The 21,815-nt window shown below is 38.4% G+C and overlaps 1 long non-coding RNA gene across 1 annotated transcript; it reads right to left on the bottom strand.

The window, feature by feature from the left end:
• Window positions 1-2,095: 2,095 nt before the first annotated feature.
• LOC133272557 (uncharacterized) lies at window positions 2,096-21,782 on the bottom strand. The gene is made up of 3 exons (XR_009744467.1): window positions 18,339-21,782; window positions 12,372-12,482; window positions 2,096-2,531 (listed from the first exon to the last, which is right to left on the bottom strand). It is a non-coding gene; the product is annotated as an uncharacterized LOC133272557 (long non-coding RNA).
• Between the last annotated feature and the right edge of the window lie 33 nt (window positions 21,783-21,815).

The following is a 21,815-nucleotide window of genomic DNA, read 5'->3' as shown; positions in this document are numbered from 1 at the left end:
TTCCATGTTCTCATAATCTCTGCAGAGCTACAGATTCCAAGAGAAGTGCTGCTATTACAGACCAATGTGAGGCCAACCTTCACTCAGACTCAGGGCTCTGGAAGCACTTTTCTTAATCCAAAACAAGAAGCCAGATTAAATTTTTCCTCCCAACCCTGAGCAAATCCATCACTTTAAACCCTCACAGCTTAAAAATATTAACGGATTTTTTCCCTTTTGATTTTGGCAAGATTCTCCTGAGTCAGTGAGAAAGCTTATTGCTTCAAGTTGGACCTGCGTAGGTCATTGTGTCCTTAACAAAACCAAAAGAGAGTGGTTTTACTGACATCATTCAAGGTACATAGTGGTTACAACAGCTGAAGATATAACTGTATATTTAGCACCATTTCAATCATAAAAACTTGCTCACAATCTTATTTCTTTTTTTTAACTCGAAAAGTTTACTGGCTGCTCACACGTGCGCAATTGCAAAATGACTGAACAAATCTTCCAAATGTCAGTTTTCTTTTCAAAATATATTTGTCATGAAACTGAGATGACACACAATTTTTACTGCCAATGGACTATTTTAAAGAAAATGTGACTGAGTGAAAACAGGATTACTGCAGAGATTTTCTAATCTACTAGAAGCAGCTCAAATACAAGAATAATTTGTGTTCCTTTCTTGATTATTAGGAAAGCTTCCAAAGAGTTTGGAGCTAAACTCTAGAGACACCAAAAATCAAGTTTATAGTTTTCCAAAAATGAAGTTTATAGTTTTGTCAATTGCTTTGACTCTGAAAATTTTCTCAGAGTTTGGCTTTAAAAGAATTTTTGAAAGACTAGACTTCGAACTATGTGGTATGGGAAGCCCTGTGAAAGGAAAGGGAGTCCTTAGATTACTACCATTCTTCTTACTAACTTTAGAGGAGAACGGAAGTTCAGCAATTTAGAAATAATGACACTGTTATCATTTAATCCTTCTGTTTCCATAATGCAATATCCTCAACAACATGATCTGGGGTCCATTCTTCTAAAAATACCTAAAAGTTACAAATTATTCCTGACTGTCAAAGTTGGTAATTGTAATATATAGAGAACACTGACTAGGGAAAAGTCCTGTGATCAAACTCACATAGAGAGATAAGTACCTGCACAGCTCATTGAACAACCCTCCCTCAGATGAGCCTGAATTCCTGGGGCTGGTTATGATCAATACCAAGTACTTTCCCTACCCTAGCTGGTGTTCTTAAAGAAAACTGGATACTGTGTCTCCCTATAGCTTTCACTCAAGAAAGTATTTAAAGAATTGAGGGTTCCTAAGAAATTTCTAATTAAATACACTAGATTAAGAGGTCTACAGCATTACCGCTTCATTTGGACACCCATCAACATTTTGTAATCCTAAACACATTACCTTGATCAGCAATGTGAAATGTGAATGAACTAGAGCATTGACAAGGTTGAGCACCAAGAGAGAGGGTAAAGCAGAGAGAGAAAGAGAAGGGATGGTGAGAAAAAAAGCTTGCTGAAAAGAGATTTGAAAGCAGAAATAGAATTACACTTCCTAATGTTGGCAAATAAGATAAATGAATATCAGCATTGCAAGTTTTATTATCTTTAAGGCTTGGAAAGAAGAATTTCTATCAGGAGGGAAAAGCTGTCCCGTTCTCAGATCAGGTTACCTTAAAATTCAAAATGTACGACATAACAAGGAAAGATAATCAGCCTTCCAGTACTGAAACAATACCTGAAAAAATAGTATTAGGTCTCTGTTCTGCTCTCAGTGTTGGGATTTTTTTTTCTGAACATCACAGTAGACGTGTTAGCTCCAGGAAGAGATTAGCAGTCTTAATGAGGCTAGGCCATAGACCATGCCATGTGCTGGAATGAGAGAGGCATATGGCAGACCTGAGGACCACAGGTGGACTTTTGCCTCCATTGGCTAAATTGTCTCTCCTTGAGTCACATCACATTCATAACCCAGTTAGTAAAGAGACAAAATCCAGCCCTAAAGCAGGATGCAAGGTAACAAGTTGTGTTAGTGAACATGTTGGTGTTCTGCAGCTGGCAATCTGACCTAGAAAAAGAGATTTCAGAAGCAGACAGTCTCCAATTCACAACTGCTTCAGAAAGTTCCAGCTAAGCCCCAGGTTTATGAAAGGGATACCCAGCTCACCAACCTTGCTAGACAATTCATTCAACTTTGCTCCCTCCTTATTCATGGCAAGTGAACAGGGAATGGTCCTCAAGCAACAGGATTCTCATAAGCATTAGCCATTTTTCTGATCATGGTAGTCTACCCTCACTCACCTACTTTCCTGGACCCCTGCGAGGCATGTACGGTTTTCCTTGAGGCATATACAGGGTTTACCAGAGCCTTAGCAGCCCAACAATTCTGGGAAGCATCAGCCGATTACTCTCGTGTAGTAAAAAAAAATATTACCAAGAGGTGCCACCCCAAGTGCTCCTGTACAGTGGATTCCATTATGATGGAAGACAAGATGCAGCCTGAGGTCTCATCTGCCAGTAGAAGAAGATACTCGGCTCATCTGATCAGAAGAGAAAAGCAGTATTGGTTTATGACATATGGAAAAAACTAAAGGCAGGAAAAGTATGATTTAATGAAAAGTGATTTCATGAGTGCCCACTACAGATGCACTCAGCTGCATCACATAAATCGTAAGGAAAGGCTCTGGATTTTTGTGCTTTATTTCGTTTTAGGTTTTTTTCTCAGCCTGCTGGATCTATCAGTGCAGGTTTTTGCTGCCTTAGAGATTTAAATTTATGCTTAATTTGGGGGGGGGGTCTTTCTTATAGGAATTGAATTCCTATAAATGTATAAAATAACTTTTCTTTCTAGTACCAGTGTCCTCTTGTGTCTATCAGGAGTATGACAGATGCTTCATTGCTGGCCTTATCAGCTTCAGGAGGTGGAATTTTCACCTTCAGAGGGTTACATCTATTTCTGATTTAAGGCATCTCTGTTACAGAAAACAGTGCAGTCCGACATTTATGCCATTTTGAGGAACCAAATCATATTTCAGCTGCATATATGCTGATCTGTTGACCTTGAGGTATTATTTCCAAAAGTCAGTGTTTTGTGTATGACCTTCAGACATATGCTTTTCACTGTAGGAGACTGATGCGAGGAGTATGACAATCAGCCATTGTTTTGTCAGTGTCCTACCATCACAGCTGTCCCCCTGTACAGCATGAGAGCATCATCAATCATACCCACAGTGGGCATACTGTAAGAGTTAGTCACAACCACTACCTCAGATAGTCACAGTTTTTGAAAACCCCACAAATTGCTTTACAGCTCATACATTTCCATATTGTCTGGCAGCATGCTTAGTGACCCAAAGAGATTAAGGATTTGATGTGGTCTCTCAGGATACTATTTTATCTCTCTCTCTATTGGTTTCCTCACATGTAAAATGTGTTGTATTTCCTACTGAAGGATATTGCTGTGATTAGTTTAAATGTTTGTGAAACATTTTGAAGTTGAAAGGTTTGGAGTAGTAGTTTCGGACTCAAGCTTAAGCAGATGTGAGAGCATGGAGAAGTTATGTTGTAGCTCCAAGCAGCAACTAAGTATCACTACAGCAGGAAGGAGAGGCACAGACATACAGTGAGAAAACAGGTCCCTGAACATAGGTTCAAGTAACAGCTAGAAATATATTTTTATGACATTTGGAATCACTTTGGTGCATTGACTGCAAATATTCATGCTTTTTAAAAGAGACTTTTTCCAAAAGCATTTATTAATATAAACATCCAAATAAGAACAAATTATTATCAGTATTAACAAGATAAGCTATTTGTTTTACTTATTAAAGTATCTATGCTGTTGGAAAACATCAGATACAAAATAAGAAGGAATACCACTCAATTTGTTAGATTAATCTTATACTATATGTCATAGTCAATGTGACCAAATTCCAGGAATTAGTCATGGCTCAGGAATTAGCGACTCTGGAGAGGAATTTTGTTCAAAATATAGATACCTAAACTTAGGTGTTAACAATGTAGATGCCTACAAAAGAATAAGGTGTCAGTCTACTCAATGGGAAGATCCATGGTTCAGTCAGCTGCCATTTCAGACACTCTAGTATACCCTTCAGGCTGCCAGTTTCCTTTCCAGAAGGCCCCTCATACATATTACATCAAAACAGCTGTCTTCACTTTGAGATCTCGGGCAACATAGAACATGTCCCCTTTGTAAATGAGTCAGTTCCTAAGCATCTGCTCTACACTCCACTGACTGAATTAACTAGACCTCCATCCCCTGTAGTAGGAGTTTTGGGCACTGAACTAGTTCTATCCCACTCCAAGCTGTATAACCAGTCCCTGGGGATGAAGTATGCTATTGTTTACATAAATCTGCATTCCCAAACTGTGGTCATTTGACCTTTGTTAAAAAACTAATGGAATATTCATACCATCACAGTTCTTGTGAGCTACAAGCCATCCCATTCACTTTAAAAGTTTTTTAATCAATTGCTCTGAAGAACCCTTTTGATGTCCTTAGAGGAACTGTGTGACATAGGGAAAGTGACACAGTAGGCAGTGCTGGGAACTGCTCAACAGTGTCTTCCTCTAGAAGAAGCATAGACCTTATTTTTGGACTCAGAATTTGCTTGTTAGGTGGCTAATGCTACCTGAAATGCATTGTAGCTGAGATGAGCAGAACTTCACCACCAGCACAAATGGGAAAGGAAGGGTGAGACAAGAAGTGATGAGGGAAATCAATGGGAATTACTAATGATTTCTATCCAAACTTGTGCTCACCAGAGGTAAGTGGTCATACTATTTAGGACAGCAGGAAAATCTGGAGGAAAACAGGTGGAAAAAAAAGACCACAGAGGCTTGCTGTGCAAGAAGGAGATGAGGTGATGATTTTTTTCTCCTCAGATAACTTTTTCTAGATTTATGAACACCAAGAAGAAATAAGACACTGAAGTACTATTCCAGCCTCAATGAAAGTATAATTCTTACAACAAGTGTAACCCACTCACTCCTCTAGGAAAAGGCCATATTTTGCAGCTGGCTCTCAGACAATGTCAAAGGATGTGAAAAATCACATGAAGCCAGACAGATTCTGACTGAGTACCTGCCTGAGAAAGCCCTAGAATGAGAGCTACTCAAGGAAGTGATATAGAATAAAAAGCATTTGTTAAATTTGCCTGAGATGTCATATTATGAATAATTACAATGTCCTGGGTTCAGCAGTAGCAGTCATTTTTCTCCTTCTTGGTAGCTGGTGCAGTGCTGTGTTTTGACTTTTGGCTCAGGAACAGAGCTGATAACAATGATATTTTGGTTTGGCCAAGGACTTTGTGAGCCTCATGCTCTGCCAGGGAGGAGGGGAAGCCGGGAGGAAGCAGAGACAGGACACCTGACCCAAACTGACCAAAGAGGTATTCCATACTACAGCATGTCATGCCGGGGATGTAACTGGGAGTTACTCGGAAGGGCTGGGAGACTGCGGGTTTGGAGGAAGTATCGGTCAGAGTTTGGTCGGGCTGGGGTGGCGAGCTATCGATTGGCTGGTGATGAGGTGATGTATTCTCTTCCCTTGTTATTTCCTTTATCATTGTTATCATTGGTGGTAGCAGCAGTGATTTGTGTTATACCTTAGTTACTAAACTGTTCTTTTCTCAACCCATGGGAGTTGCATTCTTTTTGATTCTCCTCTCTGTCCCTCCAGGAGTAGGGGGAGGGAAAGAAGGGGGAGAGTGAGTGAACGAGTTACCTGACTGGGTTTAAAACACGACATACAATAACAAAGAAAGATCATCTTTTTGCTTCAATCTCATCTGCTTGGGGGAGGATTTGTTAGCTCAAACACTAGACCTAGGATAGGTCCCACGCTATCACACATTTTAGTAGGATGTTAGAAATCTCCAAGAGCAACAGCATTGCATGGGAGCTGCTGATAGCTCCTCAAATGCATAGATTATTCTATTTTTGATGATATGCATATGTCAATCTCAGAGCAAAATTGAGCCCTTAGGGCAAAATTCTCCTCTCAGATCCACACATCAATGGGAGTTTCCTTCATGCAGGAAGAACAGACTATTGGAGTTGAGAGCTGCTGTGTAGGTCAGGATGGAAAATTTTGTCTGTAGTGTTTATTTTTGAAATAGTAAATTTAAAATATAAATGCAATTTTCTGTCATAACAAAACATTTGAACAAAATCTAAATCTGCCCTACCAGCATCACAGACAGACATACCATGTTCACAAATATAAACAAATATTTAGCTCAGGGGTTTTGCAGTGAAAGAGGAGGCAAAATTATGTCTTCAGAAAAACAGAATATATTAAATTCTTCCTCTACAATGGTGAATCCCTTCAGATGAAAACACTGTTTATTATAGCAGACTCACTAGGGACAAGGTGCTTGAAGAATCAGTTTTGTGCAATCCTTCATGAGGTGAGAAATCACATTCCTAGTGCCTTCAGGCCTTTACAGACTGTCTGGGCACACATGTAAAGAAGAATATCCTCATTCCACCACACTCATCATAAAGCATGTCCAGCATATAAAATGGAATTCCATTTTACAGAGAGGATGACAAACAGGAAGGATGATGAATCTAGAGAAGCCACTCAGGAGCTCTAGTACAACTTTCACAGACCTGCACAAGCCAATTTTGTATACAAATTTGAGGTTAAACCTAATAAAATGTACATGTACAAAGAAAGTAGCCAGTCAAGGATTTAGCTTTGGAATTGCTGCCAAAGTCTCTATTTGACCCAGATCTGTGCTCACTTTACTTTTCTTTGCATGCTTCTTTAATGACAAAATTAACCCCTTCATGGTGAAATGGTACAGAACCTATACCTCCTTTTAATCTGCAGTTCTCCCTAATTGCTAATTTGAAAATTAGCAGTTACTGAAATAATGTTTTGTCGTGGTTTAAACCCAGTCAGGCAACTCGTTCACTCACTCCCCCCCTTCTTTCCCTCCCCCTACTCCTGGAGGGACAGAGAGGAGAATCAAAAAGAATGCAACTCCCATGGGTTGAGAAAAGAACAGTTTAGTAACTAAGGTATAACACAAATCACTACTGCTACCACCAATGATAATAATGATAAAGGAAATAACAAGGGAAGAGAATACATCACCTCACCACCAGCCAACCGATAACTCGCCACCCCAGCCCGACCAAACTCTGACCGATACTTCCTCCAATCCCGCAGTCTCCCAGCCCTTCTGGGTAACTCCCAGTTACATCCCCGGCATGACGTGCTGTGGTATGGAATACCTCTTTGGTCAGTTTGGGTCAGGTGTCCTGTCTCTGCTTCCTCCCGGCTTCCCCTCCTCCCTGGCAGAGCATGAGGCTCACAAAGTCCTTGGCCAAACCAAAACATCATTGTTATCAGCTCTGCTCCTGAGCCAAAAGTCAAAACACAGCACTGCACCAGCTACCAAGGAGAAAAATGAATGCTACTGCTGAACCCAGGACATGTTTAAAAGAGTAAATTGATGTGTATATCCTATACTGATCCTCTGGATAGGTATGAATTTCACCTGAAGATTCCAGGCTGCTGATGTCAGGTTTTAATGCTGGTGGTCCGATTTAGCATTTTCTTTCTCTTTTGCTTCTGCTATTTAGCTTCTTTCAACATCTTCTTTCTCGAAAACTTCTGTAGTCATCAGTCATTATTGAGATCATTAGCACGCAGCCTGGGCTCTTTATAACTACTATAGGCAAAGACATAAAGTGCTCTCTCATGTTTCTTACTGCAGTTTCAGAAGCAGCTGATATTGCAAGAGGATGAAGGGATTTACAGTTTCAGATAGATATGGTACAAGCAAAGCAGCAGCCAAGGACAATACTTAAGATTTTGGAAAGATGGCACTATTTTGAATTATTAACAAGAAACAATCTAAATTAGAAACTCCACTAATGTGCCTGTAGGAACCACATATCCCTAACACAAATGCTTATGAATTAGGTAAGCATTTAAGTACTAGTTAAATAAATATTCAGCTATAAACCATTCTGCCTGTGGACATGTAGTTAGAGATATTTGTTATCCTGCTAGAGACACTATGAATATAAAATGGTAACAAGGACAGCTATAAAAAGTTTGAATCCTATTTCCACTTGAGAAACTTCAAACTTTGTTTTTGTTAGTGGCTCTCTAGGAAATATTTCTCAGGCAGCTTTTTAACTATAACCTGAGAAAAGTATTTAATTGCATGAAAAATCACTGTTGAGTATCAAAATTAACTTAATGCTCATTAGTTCGACTATGGCAGTATTTCTTAACTTGACTTGTAAAATTTGTGCAATTAATTATTGAAAAGCCATTATTGAAATAACTTCTTTTCTAACATGGCTGCTTATGTGTCCAAAGATGAAATACAGCATGTATCTGTTGCCATAGCTACAGTTAGTTTCTGAGATAAACTTATTTATTCCTATGCTCACATGCAAAAGGCAAATGCCACCATTTCCAGTCATATGTATTATAGGTACAACAGCCCACTTAAATAACAATCTTATTAATGATAAAAACCTAACTTACCTCAAAACGCGGACATTTCAGTGACACAAGAGATGGTAGTTCGCAAAGTTTATAAACACAATATGGCATGTACATATACAATCTTTAAACAATTGACCTTTCTGGGACTCCTGTCAGTGTATAAAACAAGAGGAGGAGGAGTTTCACTAACAAGATGTAGGGGACAAGGAAAGCTTCAAGTAAAAGGCAAGTTCCCCAAAGTGTGTTTGTTATACCTGTTAGGCTGTAGTCCTGTGATCTCTGGAGGCTTGAAAAAGAACCTTCCAGGGCTGGGTGGAATTTTATATTATGAACTGGGAAGTCTCTTTTAACCTTGTCCGCCTGCAGCACAGAGAGTTTGTGTCATTTTCAAATGTCTCAGATATGATTTCCAAAAGTAACATTCAGTTCAAGGAACTTAGGAGACTGTCCCTGTGGGTCAGCCTTGCCATACCCATGCTAAGGTTGTCTCATGCAACAGTCCTGAAGAAAACAGGCTGTTGCAAAGAAAACATACTTCCGGCAGTAAGGGGGAAACTAAATTTCCAGAGGTTGCTTCTCTGTCAACCACTACATGCTCAAAGCAGGTGGGTAAAGGCCAAAATAAAATGACACCCAAGAAGAGAAGCCACAAATGCACATACAAGTGAGCAGAAAAAGCATCATACAAGTTTCATCCAAGTCCACTTCTGACTATGGTCAGGGAGAAAACAGAGGTATCAACAAATGCAACTCACACCAAAAACCAAAACACCAAATGCAACTCACACCAAAAAGAGGATGTAATCAGCAGTTATCTTGCACCTTCAACAGAATCACACTGAAGTATGCAAGCACTACTCAGCCTTCATGGTGTTGTAAAAAATGTGTGGATATTCTAAACATTTGCTTTCCTTTTTAAGAAGAACCTTTCCTCAAAGCATCAACCCAGAGCAAAAGCAGGCCATATCAATCCCCAAAAGCCTACATATACAGATGTGACTCACAGCATACTTTAAGGGACAAACAACTGGAATTATCTTGGACCACTTCAGAAAGCAGATCATGAAGGAAATATTTTTACAACAGCCTCCACTGTACACTAGAAGGTTTTCAGAGTAATTGTTCTTTACTGACCAATAGAAACATCAAGAGAGATGTGGTTTTATGTAGATAAGTCTGGAGCCACTCAAGGCTTTCAATACTGAAACCAACTTGTTCATTATCACCAGAAAACACACAAGCAGTCACTGTTAAGCACAGAATGGTGGCTACCAGCAAGATACTCCAACTTCTGAGTCAAGGTAAGACATAGCTCTATTTGCAATACATTATGATATTCTACAATAGTTTACAGATCCTTGCTAGCATTGCTTTTCCTTCATGTAAGCATAAAGATCTAAGATCAAGAAGATATGACTTGCTAGGTCCTATAAACTTCACAGGTTACAATCCACATGACAGGCTGAGACTAGATTGGTTTGTGACCTAGCTCTGTTGTGGTGCATGATAACAGTACGGCTGTTACTCTTTCAAAATTCAGTGTTGGTCTATCAGTGAGGTACTTCTATTGTCATTTTTCAAAAATCTGTGAACACTTATGAAATCTGGGTTTAGCCTATTAATAGAAAGACCACTACAGATTACAGTTACCAAGCAAGACTGGATGTGGAACAAGCATCCAGATAAAAAGAATAAAGGAACTCCAAGCAGCTAAGAAAGTGGATAAATTAAAGCAGTTGAAACAATCTGAGAGAAGCTATCACTCACCAAGGAAAGCTATGCCTTTCTGCAACAGCAAAAGTCATTTGGTCCAAGGTAAAGTGAATGAGGCTCAGAAAGAGACATTCACAGTAATAGCACTGAGAACCTGATTTTCTCAGTTCCCGAGACATATATGGTTTTGATAAAAGGCTAGAACTTGAATATTTAAGATAAAGGAGATAAGCGATTTGAACTCAGCAGCATCTTCTCACTTATTTTCTGCCTTTTTTTTTTTTCCGTCAAAATTACTCCAAGCTTCACAGTATCATCTAGTGTATCATTTATTCAGGAAGAGTATTCATGGCAAAAAAATCTTTCTTCTGCTTCTCCATGAACAAAACACTGAACTTGAAGAAAAGGTATTGAACACCATTCAAGGCCTAGACATGCTTTATTTCCAAATGGAACATTTCCAAATGCTCCATATCCAATCCATTAGCAACAAGGATGAAGGGTTCCTAGAGCACAACATCCTGGTTCAAACCCTGGCTCCCATGACAACCCCAAGCGGGACTTTCCAAAGCCATGGGCACCTATTTATATTAGAAATTTATCTCTGCCTACCACTGGTCAACAAAAGCTATGTGTCCCTGTAAGAGTGCAAGTCTCAAACACTAAAGAAAAAATACATGAGGCCCAGAAATAAAAGGCCCAGGAAATCAGACTCTGTCCTAATTCTACCACACTGAGAAGCAGTTCAGAATTTTATCAACACTACAGCTTTCCCTTTATAGCAAAGTTAGTAACTACAGGAGGAGCAGTAGCAATCTCTCTATATTAATAATGGCTGGCACCACCTGCAAAATTTTTGTCATGACCAATAGGCCTACAGCCCTGATACACAGAAAATTCCGTTCATCCGCAAGTATTCACATACATGTTCGTAGACGGCAAAAATTATATAAACTAAATTAAATTAGTCCTTGAAGAAAGACCTCATTCGTCATCCAGTGATAAAACTTTCATCTCACCCTTTAATGATAGGTTAGAGCTTGTGCATGTCCTAATGAAACTCCTTCAGATGTGGCCAGCTTCTGCATCTTCCAGCTGTTTCCCTTGGTTTGAGGCAGCTTAGATTCTGCTTGCAGCCTTGAGCTTTCTACAGTCTGAACAGTTATATATCCAGCAACACCAGCACCGGATCAAAAGTGATGATGGAGAACACAGTATATGGGGTGCAATAGGATACATCTGGATAGGATGAAAACAAAAGGGGACTGGGACTGTTTTTCCCAATTCAAAATATCATTTGGCCTAAGATGAAGGCACAGACTGTTGGCTGCAGTTAATACCTGCGAGCGTTCCTCTACTATTAAGACTCACACTGCACTGAAAGGTTATGTGAGCTGCAAGCCTACTTCTTACTGATCCCTAATAAGAAGAGCCCCTTAAACTCTTTTCCCTCAACATCCCTAATATCAGAGGGCTTCAATGCCCATAAAATTGAGTTTTGTTGTTTGGTTGGGTTTTTTTTCACACAAGACCCCAACTTTATTCAGTGCACAGTGTTCAGTAAATAAAGCAGCTGCTCAATATTTCACTTTATCCTCATGCTTTATTTACTGCACATCCTCTGAACATTGCATTGAATACAGAGTTACTTGTTGCCTCATGGGTTTTGTGCTGATGCATGCAAATCTAGTGTATCAGTGTACTATAAAGATTAATGAATTTATGGTCATAGTCCCTCTGTGTACACACTAGGAGAGTGACATTCCTATGTACACATTAGGAGAGTGTCATTAAACCCATTTTATAGATTGAAGCAGAAAGACACAATGACCTGCTGAATGTAAGACTGTAAGTCAATGGCATATTGCATGAATCTACATCACTGTGTAATGTGATCTGCTTCCTCCAAGTCCCAAACCTACATAGCTTGTGTCAATTAAACTTGTGACAATCAACAGTGAGCATTCTGTACATCAACTCCTGGTCTTCTGACTTTAACCCCCAGAAAACAGAAAGCACACAGTTGGTGATATCCTGGATATGCCTTACCTCCTTCAATGTATCATCTTGAAAGTCAGTAGCAGGCCACATTTGCTTCTCCTACATGATCATTTACTGCGCTAATGATGAAGCCATGTTTTCCCCTCATTGCCTACATACAGACACCTACCGGTATCTCATGCAGGTGAGGAATATTCTTAGAAAATGGCTTCATTCTCTTCACAGTCCAAATTTGCTCCTCGAGCATGGTTTACCTCACGCAGCAACTTAAACAGAGGTCCTGTGTTAAGAATGTAAGTGATAATGTGAGATGGAATCATATGAGATTGCTTCATTAAAAACCCTAAGGTTATGTATGTGGCAATTTAAATTCTGTCATTTTTTGAGGGATTTGTTTATTAGTGTTTAAATGTATATGTACATCTATATCGCTCTTCTAAAGAAGTCTTTTTGCAACCAGGAAGAGAGGAAAATTGGAAACTTCATGAAATCTAGGAACTTTGTGGTGCACAGCTGATATACTTAGGAAATATTCAAATGCTATTGCATTAAGCCCCACCTAGGGAAAACACTAAGATAATTCTTTTTCCCAGGAATCTGTAGAAAACCAATTTGTGCTTTAGTTGACTATAATATCAGAAAACACAGTAGGGAAACCAGTTAGAACAGAAATCATAGCAGAAATGTCATTTGTCTCCTATGCTATCAAAGTGTATTCAGCTACAGTCAACCCAATCCAAGAGGTCCATGTCTAGCACGTTCTGCAAAGTATATCTCCAGGACCAAGAGCTCTACCTTTTCAGCTACTCCATCTATTCAGGCAAAGGAAGTCAGGGAAACCCAGACTGTAAAGTTCTTTGTGAATCTACTAGTCACTGAGTCATTGTGTAAACAGAAATTTCCCCCCTCTGAAGAAAACAAAGTAATGGAACTGCTGTCATTTAGGCAGTGAAGGACACAAGAAGGAAGAACATGGAAGATACCTGCCATGGAATTGGACATGTCTGTCTACTGAGAAGGTGGCTGCATTTGGGCTAGTCTGGTTCTAAGACAAACCTTAATATACTCACTAGAGATGTATCTGCTAAAAGTGTCTCCTTACTTCCACTGACAAGTTGTGATGTAGACTTCTGATTGGAAACATCTGAAGATGAAACAGATGCCTGGTTTTCGTAACTCAGTCAGGCTAAGAGCAAGCCACCCAGCCACAGAGACCTGTCAGGTGCCAGGCACACACAGAAGTAGAACATGAGGTTCATGGAGAAATTTAATGTGTGGAACTAGGGGACCTGCAGCCCTCAGGCTTCAGTAGAGTTTGAGAAGTGGCCAAGGGCCCTGTGTTAAGGTTTTGGAAATAAGTGCTTAAATTCCTCTGAAGTCTAACTTTAGAGTGAGGCATTAAGACCCTTTTTTGGATACAGCTTTCTGACCCTGTAGTTTTATAGCCCTTTGGTAGCAATTATAAACCTGCAATTAAACGTAAGAGTAGGATCACTACCCTTAATCATATTGGTAATGAAGTCTGAGTATTTGATTTGAGGAAATGAAATGATATACAATTCCTTTTGTTCTGTTGTCCAATCTCTAGTCATTTGCATGCGGTCCTTGAACACAAATCTGTCTTTCTGTGGTGGCTTCTGCAGGCTTGAGTATACAGATCTCTGTCCAACTTTAACTGAACTTTTGGATATGCAAGCAACATAGAACTGAACCACACATTACTGGTAAAATTTCCACAGTTCACAGGTATTCACACCAGCAGATACTCAGTTCTGTTTCCTGTGTAGCACCTTATGATTTTCTTTTCACATGTTTGCAGCTCAAAAAATAGCAGTCTAAGAGAGAAGCTACTCAGGAAAGAAATAAAAAATTTACTGACAATTCATGAGGAAGGTATTATTGTGTTTATTCTTATCCAATTCAATTCAGATCCTACAGAGAGAACTAGAGACAGTTCTGCAGCCAAAAATGCTGATGGCAATAGGGTCAAAGTGTAATTTTGAAGGAATTAAAAATAAATTTTCAAGCAAAAAAAGAATAAAAATATACCCAAAGACAAAAGAGAGTAAACCTCCCTCAGAGCTGTTAATGATTTCAAAAATCAAGAGAACAAGTAGCCATTGGAAAAACATGTTAATTAACAAAAATGAAGAGGGGAAAAAACCCTCTTCCAAACAACCAAATTGCCAAAAGAACTTATCTCTCTTTTCAACATCTGAACTGAATATGAATAGACAAAAAATCAGTGTCAAAACATAATTATTTAAAGATTGCTATTAGATGGTCTTCTGGTGAAACTAAGCTTTCAGCACACACTTTATATTTTTTCTGATTGCTCTTACAGTACAGGACACTGACAACCATTCATTGCCCACATATCTTTAAGAGACAGAAAGGAAGGATTAATTTTCTTATAATAGCCTGTCTCTTACATAGCTTATGACAGGAAAAACAGGATGTCAGTTTGTGGTGTTGGTTTAGAGAGAAACAGTAACCCTGATGTGGGAATATTCTACCAAATGCTTTCCAGTTATGTTCCAGGTCAGAGCTCCAATAGATGTAAATACTTGCAGAAAATGCAAGGGCAGAAAAGCTACAAACAGGTTTTGAGTTCAGCTTAGACAGCTTAGACAGCCAGCTGCAGATGAGAAAGAAAAAAAGACATGCTGGGAGGACTTGGGGTAAGAGCTGGGATATGGAACTACCCATTTTGTAATGCTAATGAAGTTTGAATGCTACATACATGTTGGACAAACTGGCTTTCAAACAAGACAAGCCTAACCTAACAGCTGTGATGAGTTCAGAAGTTTAGGACCTGCTGCACAGACTGTAAACTAGCAGAAAGACTTCCACCAGCCCAGTTTGCTTTGGTGCTATCGATGAAACAACACAGTGCACGGGAACATGAGGACTCCCTGGTATCCTTTTCAACATCAGAATGCTGGATTACAACTAGAAAGAATAAAACTATAGGAGACAATTACATCTAATGTACCAACAAACAGGGACGTTGGAAAAACTCCTTAATCACCTGGAAATAAAAGCCTGATCTAGTGCCTCTCCTATTGATTTGAACAGACAACAGATTGGGGCCATCAAGTACAATTCCTAGAATGGTCCGCTATGAGGACTCCTTTATTTCTCCTGACATGACAAAAAAAATATCAATCCTTTAAAAATATAACAGGATACCAAACAAACAATATATATATATATGTATACATATATATATATACTGATAGGATGTAAAAGTAGCTTCTGATTAATAAGAAGCTATACCTTGTTTTGTAAAACTTACACAGAAACCAAAGACAGATCTGTAAGTGGCATGGCTTCAGAGTAAGATGTGCTGCATTCATTCCGTGCAAGGAGAAAGCATATAAGGTGCTTAAAAAAGAAAAAGCATTAAATACAGAAGAAAAAGCTCTATTTTAACGGGGGGGGGGGGGGAAATGACTTGTTATCAATAGTCCCTTTGGTAGTAGTTATTGGGGCTATCCGTTAACACATGATTACAAATATTTATAAGTTTATTCATATCTCACTTTTACAAGATGTAAATTCATATCATGTAATTCAACATAGTACACTCTGAAACTGGAACTCAGCATGTCTAGTGAATTCATGTAGGAGCATGCTGGCATAACTGAAACCTAAAGAAAAAGTTATTTGCTTGTTTTTCTCTTCCACAATATCAAAGGGGTACAAACTTTTGAGCTGAGTTGATTTTGGAGATTTTTTTTTTTTCATTTTAGTAATCCCTGAAATGTCTGGAAATTCAGGTGTACATAACCAAAATAATGCAATGGTACTGCAAATCATACTGGCTGCTCATAGGTTTACAAAAGCAACAAGTTTTAAAAAAATAAAAATAAATGCAAAGCATTGTCAAATTTACACTCAACATAATTAAAATACACTTTTAGAAATTTTCAAACAAAAAAATAAATAAAACATCCACATACATTAATACAAAGAAACAGAGATATTTGCCTGTCTTTGATGTAATTAATACATACCATAAGCCTAGATTCATGAAAACGTTGCTTTTAAATAAATATCTTCAGCTTCAAAATCTGATATTTTCTACATTTAACTGATTTTAGTTAAATATCAAATTTCAACATAAGGTGTATGAACTGCATCAAGTTTCAACTATTTATCAGAAATCAAACAGTTTCTAGGCTGATTTACTAAAATTAGGAACCAACTTTTAGCATCAAATCTGTCTAACAGACAAACAAAATTTGAGGGGTATCCGGTATCACATCCCCTTTTGAAGAATGCCTCAAACACCAAAGCCTATGGCCTTCCACCAACCTGACTAGAAAGGCCAACAAAAATAACCAGCATATTAGCCTCTGGGTTACATTGATGGGATCCATGTTGCACCTTTTCAAGATATGATTAAGAGATGCAGTTTCACAAAAAGCATGGGTCATAAAGCAGAAGGCTCTACTCTTAAGGAGAGGAGATCACACTCTGTAGCACACTGCATTTTAGGGTTGTTATTTTTTATATACATTTTCAAGCAGTATCAGACCTTCTCTGGCCCTACCACATCTTACTGCAACCAGTAGACAATAGCAAGCTCTTGCCATATTAGCCACAGCTGTTTGGAAACTTGTTAGCCGTGGGAATTCTGTCACACTGGGGAAAGAAAACAAAATAGTGGGGTCAGTAGGCTGCTTACAGATGAGGAGTGGGGCACTTTGACCATCCTTTCTAACCAGGAACACAAAAAATTTGCAACCATAGTGGTTGCATGCACTTTAGAGGGTTGTAGAGAATGAGCAATGACAAGGACACCAGTTGGATCACTAGATATTAGATATAAAACTAAACACATTTCTAAGACAGATGTGTAATCTTTTTCCTATACTTTGAAAATTTTCCTCAAAATGAAGAGGGGAAAAGCCTGCCACCTCCAAAGCAATAACGTCTTCAAAACCTAAAATTTTCTGTTTAAAAAAAAAGAGAAACAATTTATTTTTGCCTAGCACATTAAAAAGAGCAGAAAACATGTGTGGGTTTTGTCAGAAAAAAAAGAAAAAAAAAATCATAATCTGGGTTTGCCTTAGGGATCTGATTTCCATAGGTCTATATGTCTATTGTCTTTGAGGCAACAATGCATCAATGGTATGTCAATTCAAGACCGTGTGTTATTCTTATTTTACAGGTAAACACATGACTAAAAGATATAGCAGATAGAGCATGCAAAGAATTGACATCAGCACATGTGGGCTGTGTGATAAATTTATAATAGAGGAAGTTGGAAACCAGGGTTTTCCAGCAATTTGTGCATGCTGTTGGGAACTCAGATTTTTGGTTCTAGTCTTAGCACTGCTGCAGCTCAGCCCCACTGCGCCATAAAGCAAATTCCCAGTGACATATGGGTCAGAGGACTGGGCAGTAACTTTGTGTTCTGTGGAAGTAACTCACAGACACATTCTGCCACTCTGAAACACATTTAATGCTCCCTTTAAGACTTTTGCTGAAACCAGGTATGGAGCTTAAATTTATTGGAGCAGGGCCTCTCCTCCAATTTTGAAAGGTGTCTAGCACCGCAAGTTCATGTCAGATTATGATCTGGGGTATGCTACTACATTACAAAACCAAAAGTAATAATACTCAGTTTTGACAATGGGTCATAGAACCTGGCCCATAATTTATATGCCTTAGTTTCTACAAAAATGGGGATAATAATTCTTATCTACTTCATAATGGGTGAGGGTTAAATAATAAACATTTATAATACAGTGCTTTGCAAATAAACATTATATGCTAAGTATTATGCTATTAACCAAAATGCCACTACATCTATATGACCTTACTAAGCAAAAAAAAAAAAAATTCCAGTACAATTTTTTTTCACGTTTCCAAGTCAATAAAAATGAGCCGTGGAATCAGCTTGCTATTTTGATACAAATGGATGAAGTACTTCAGCTTATTTGACAGTTCAAAAAAAATTAGAGACTATTTTTCCACTATAAAGGGGCCCATGTCATGCATAAAGCCTTTTTTTTTTTTTTTATGGACTTGTTTATAAACAGCATTATTCAATTGTCATTCATTCAAGTTATTTTTCAAATACCAAACCATACTTTTGAGGAAGATTCTTTAGCAATCCACATACACTAACTGAAGGCCTCCTCCAAGGGAATTTTTCCCAGTGGCCACTGCTCTGGTGATCTTGGAAATCTCACACTTCTCAAATGAAAGATTGCATCAGGCTGTATGATGGTGTACAAAAAAAAAAAAAAAAGAGTTTTGTCATGCCTGAGAATCTAACACAATTACAATACTTTTAAGATTTAATAAGTATCTTAGGACCTTGACTACCTTATCTTCAACCTCCAACTCCCTCAAGAAAAATAATGAAGTAAATGCAAACAAAACAAAACAAAAAAAAAAAGACCACACATTAACAGAAACGCAGCAGATGCTTTGGTCCAGATTCTCAACTTGAATGGGTCCCTGGTGCTCCACACGGTGAATGGAGCCACAGGGACTTACACTTAGGGACACATACAGTTCATGGTAGCCCAGGTAGGACTCCTCGTTTCTTTCAAGAGATGTTAAGGATGACAAGGAGGCCACCTGAGTGCATCATCCAAAACAAGGCAAAGCTTTTATACCACCACTGATGCAATTAGCCCATTGAGAAATAAGCAAAGCAGAACCAGTTTCAGCTACAACCCTTGCACAGTGCACTGTTTCCTTTCATGCTAAATGGAATGCAAGAGCATCATGAAGTGACTTGGTAGATTCACAGCAACACCCTGCCCCTTTCCCCAGGCTGATCTATGGTCCTTCTCTCAAAATAGGCTAAACTGACAAACCTTGCCACCTTCTTCCCTTCTGCAGTAGAGGGCAAGATGGTCCTTGAGACATCCATTGAAAGCAATCAGAAGAAACTGTAAGAATTTTTCATTCTGAAAAGATGTATGTTACACTACCAGCCTTGTTTCATGTTAGCAGGGAACTGTGTTTAAGTTACCACTGGCTTTTGAATACAAGAAAGAAACTGTACGTAGCAAAATATCTGAGAGAAACCTACAAGCACTTTTGCTGTGTTGGTACCTAGTAAAACAGCAAAGGTGGAAAAGTTATTCCTTCCAATTTGAGGCAGATGCATACTGTACGTGCATCCTGTAACACAACTGTAAGATCGGTAGCACTTCACAGCCTCCCTTAGAAGACGTCTAAGAAAATTCAGATCCTAAACCCACAGCTCCAACAAGCTCATTCTGTGGAATTGTTTGAAGGTAAAAATTACTCCTTTGTGAAAGTCCAGCACAGGACTGGGAAAAAAAAAAAAAAAAAATCACATAAGCCTCTCTTAAATTCTCAAAAGACGGTTTGAAAGGATAACAATTACATCAGAGGTACAGGTAACAAGCACTCTCCACTCAGGCAACAGTTTTATGCCTCCAGTCCTCAACAATGTGTATCGAATTCTCCTTTGATGGCTGTCAGTATCCAGTACAACAGGTTACTTGCTACAGCCTAAAGCATCTCTGTAGTAATGTTTATTATTTTTCAGATCCATATGTTACAAGTGCTGGAGCCACTCCAAATGTTTCTTATTTTAGCCAGAAATTCATACATCACCATGAATAATGTTTTACTTTCTAGGTAGTATTTTGTCTCAATGAGAAATTGTTAATTGCCTGAGATCTTTGTCTGTATTCCTCAGCAATGAGTAATGCTACCTTAATGTTTTGGCCGTGCTTTTAAAACGTACTGGGCTTTCACAGAGAGGTAGAAAAGGCAGGTAACATTTATCAGCTCTAGCAAATCCAAAATATAAATACTCCTCACATAATAAATAAAAGGGAAATGGCACAACTTTGACATTCCAGAAGTTATGCTTGCTGGAAAATAATAAAACTTGAAGGAGAAATAACAAAAGAAGACAAGTGTCTAAAATTTTTCTACAGCATGGATTTTTGTCCTACAGTAATATTTGGATTTGATAAATATCAGCAAAAGCCAAAACTAGTAATGGATTGCTAAATGAGACATAAAAAGCAGGCTTAACAGCAGTATTATTGAGAGGATAACCTTCCATCAGCACAGGCCTTGGTAACAAAAGCAACAAGTAGCTATCCTTGTTAGATGTAGACAAGACCAATATTTGCACTTCCTTCTTCCCACCAAAAATTAAGACAGAAAACATATAATGAACTAATTTGAAGTGAATACCATGAAAAGTAAAACATGGGGGGTCAGTAAACCCAGACACTTTGGTAATGTAATTTAAAGGATTTCCCTACTCCCCATGTTTTCTGGATTTATGGTAGTTACTTTGCTTAAGCATTAGCTTAAGACTTGGGGTCTAAACCACAGGCAAAAATTAAAATGCCCAAATATTGAACTTGTCCACCTCTACAAAACACTTTTGCAGGTTGTTTCTTTAGTTTTGGTTTGGATTCTTTGACTTAAACTAATTGTGAAAGTGTCATGCAGACTCTTCAGTTTACTTCCCAAAAATATGGCACATTTAACTCGACTAGAAATCATGGCATCTACCTCTTCCCATATGCGATACATGTAACTTTATCCATTCATAGAAGACTTGGGCCGTCGTTTTGGCAAGGAGCTGCAAAGCACCAGTCTGAGCATAAAGGACTTAATTCATGGTTCTTGCAGAATTGGTTTTTAACAGAATAAGTACGGCTATTTATTTTTTTTAATCTATAATATTTACAGTATTGCACTTTACTGCACTTAATTGCATTTCACTAAAATTAACGCTGCATCAGTATTATGCCTTAAAACCATATGTCCGTCTTTGTTGTATAAGTCATTCTTTCTACGTCCTGTAAAAACAGAGAGATTTTGATCGAAAGATCCAGACATTTTGGAAAAGAAAAAAATGAAAATAACTTGACCTGTTTCTATGGCACAACGCAGCTCATCGAGTTCAGATGATTCTGGCAAAACAGGTGCATTTCTTATTGTTCCCATCTTTCAAGTGACCACTAATAATTAGCAAATTCTTTTCCTCCTTTCAAAGGACATGGCCATTTGAGACGCACATTTTTTTTTGTTATTGCTGCTTTTCCTTTTTTTTTTTTTAAAGGAAAGAAAAGAAAAACGTAAAACCAAAAAAAAAAACCTGCCTTGCCTCAGATCTGAAATTCCACATTTAAATTCAAACCAGTTCTGCTGCAGCAGCTCCTCAGTGATGGAAGAGATTCATGGCAGTGAAATAATACTGTTGGCAACAAAGAAATGTCATCTTTAATGGAGACCAGCCCCAAGGATTTATTATTTATTATTATTACTATTTGTTGGTTTGGTTTTTTTTTCTGTTGTTTAGCTTAGTTCTAATATATTTCTGATCTTCAAAACGTGTTTCGTTTGACACATGCACAAGGTAGTAGCAAAACTGACAGCAGCAGGTGACGTTTATGCTGGAGCGATCACTTTTGCCAGGGTCAAAAGGAATTCCAAAGTGTCCCCAGTGTTCACAGATTAACATAATTTAGATATCGTTTTCTTTCCTTTTGGGGGGTTTGTGGTTTGTTTTTGCAGTATTTTTCCCTTTTGGGGTGATTTTTTAACTCTCTTTTCTCTCTCTTTTCTCTCCTCACACCTACTTTAT

Source organism: Pezoporus flaviventris, unplaced genomic scaffold (assembly GCF_033815535.1).
Source record: "Pezoporus flaviventris isolate CSIRO_AGI_PZ_B2104156 unplaced genomic scaffold, CSIRO_AGI_Pfla_v1 ptg000030l, whole genome shotgun sequence".
Lineage (NCBI taxonomy): Eukaryota > Metazoa > Chordata > Aves > Psittaciformes > Psittacidae > Pezoporus > Pezoporus flaviventris.
The sequence above is the reverse complement of the archived record's forward strand: the minus strand, read 5'-3'. Positions and strand labels throughout refer to the sequence as shown.